Here is a 1886-nt window from a genome sequence, read left to right on the forward strand (position 1 = left end):
ATCTCCCTGAACAGCTCCTCAGGATTCACAGACAAGTGATTTCAAGGCAGCTTGTTCTGTGTCCAGACTGTTACTAGCCGAGAACAGTCTTCAGCGATGTGGTTAGAGGTGAGTTCAGTTGAGTTCAGCCAGACACCTTGGGTTCTGGAAAATGCATGCCTTGGTCCACTGGTGACTATGAGCAGCAACTATTCTTGAACATGCCAAGAACACTAATAAGAGTGAGGAGTGCTAAATTAAATAAGTAATTAGCTTTGTACATAGGATGCTTAGAGTTTGAAAGAGAATACTTATTTGATGAGTATTCCTCTCCTCTTATTCCACCCTTTAAAAAAAAAAGCTTGTGTTGAACCTGAGTGAAAGCAAAGGACATAAAGGGGCTATGGCATGAATTATAAAACTATTTAAATGAGCAAATCTTTATTCTCAGCGAGCTGAGGGCAGAATGTAAGAAGCTCATGAACTTAGACCAGAGCCAAGCCTGGCAAAGTGGGTTGGAGGCAGTGGAGAGGTGGCTACACTCCCATTTGTGGAAAGGGCTGCAGAGTCTCCCACAACTTAGGAAATTGCTAGAAAACTGCCTTTTCCAGCCCAGGAGTTCTACAGGGGAATACAGGATGGCCTCACTGCAGGAACACCACACCTTGAGCTCAGTTTATCATCTTGGGCTTGTGGACCTAGTTGAATTGCAAATCTTCCTTTTTGGACTCTTTTTAATCATGCATCTTGTCACCCAAGCATCCACACAACCATTGTGCTCATCACCCTCATTGACTCCTGCCTCCAGACGCCCATGTATTTCTTTCTTCGCAATCTGTCCACCATTGAAATTTGCTACATATTGGTCATTGTCCCCAACATGCTGGCTAACTTCCTGTCCCGCAGCCAGCGGATGCCCATGCTGGGCTGCGCGTTGCAGATGCACCTCTTCATCGCTCTGGGGGGAGCAGAGTGCTTCCTCCTGGCCGTGATGGCCTATGACCGCTTCGTGGCCATCTGCAGGCCCCTGCGCTACCCACTCATCATCACCAGGGCCCTCTGCCTGCAGATGCTGGCTCTGGCGTGCGTTGGTGGCTTCGCACTCTCACTCACGCTCACCACACTGATATTCCTCTTGCCCTTCTGTCAGTCCCATGAGATCAATCATTTCTTCTGTGACATCCCTGCTGTGCTCTTCCTGGCCTGCTCAGACACACGAGCCAATGAGATTGCAGTCTTCATGGTCTGCATGCTCATCCTGCTGATTCCCTTCTTACTGATACTGCTACTGATACTACTTCTTACTGATACTACGGCTTCATCATCACCGCCATTCTCAGCATCCACTCAGCCCAGGGCAGGAGCAAGGCCTTCTCCACCTGTGCCGGCCACCTGCTGGTCTCTCTTCTGCACTATGGCTGTGCAATATTCATCTACATTCGCCCCAAGTCATGCTACACCCCGGAACAGGACAAGGTCGTGTCCTTAATCTACACCAATGTGACCCCCATGCTCTACCCCATGATCTACAGCCTCAGGAACAAGGAAGTCCAGGGTGCCCTCGGGAGACTCCTCGAGAGCTCTAGCCAGGTGAGGGGGCAGCCTAAAGCCAGGTGAAGGGCAGAGTGGAGTCCACCAGGACTCTCCTGGCCCCTTATGAGAACCCAGTGGGCCATCTCACTGCCCACCTTGTGACTCGGCTCCCCCTCTGAGGGCTGCTCCATGGTTCTGCGTGCACTTTGACCTCACCACACCCTTTCTGTGGTCACAGAGAGGGAACGAATCCTGAGGTTTCCAAAACATGCCAGTACTGGGAGTGCCCCTTCTTGGACAATTACGTTCATCATCCGGGACCTGGCAGAGGCATGGACACCGACAGGAAGAAGGTCATGAGATGCCCAAACAAA

The 1886-nt window shown here is 50.7% G+C and overlaps 1 pseudogene across 1 annotated transcript; it reads left to right on the forward strand.

Annotated features, from left to right (window-relative positions):
• Positions 1–617: 617 nt before the first annotated feature.
• Positions 618–1596, forward strand: LOC311615384 (olfactory receptor 10V1-like; annotated as a pseudogene). The gene has a single exon. The product of its transcript is annotated as an olfactory receptor 10V1-like (transcript).
• Positions 1597–1886: the final 290 nt, after the last annotated feature.

This window comes from Pipistrellus hanaki (assembly GCF_964339955.1).
Source record: "Pipistrellus hanaki genome assembly, chromosome: X".
NCBI lineage: Eukaryota > Metazoa > Chordata > Mammalia > Chiroptera > Vespertilionidae > Pipistrellus > Pipistrellus hanaki.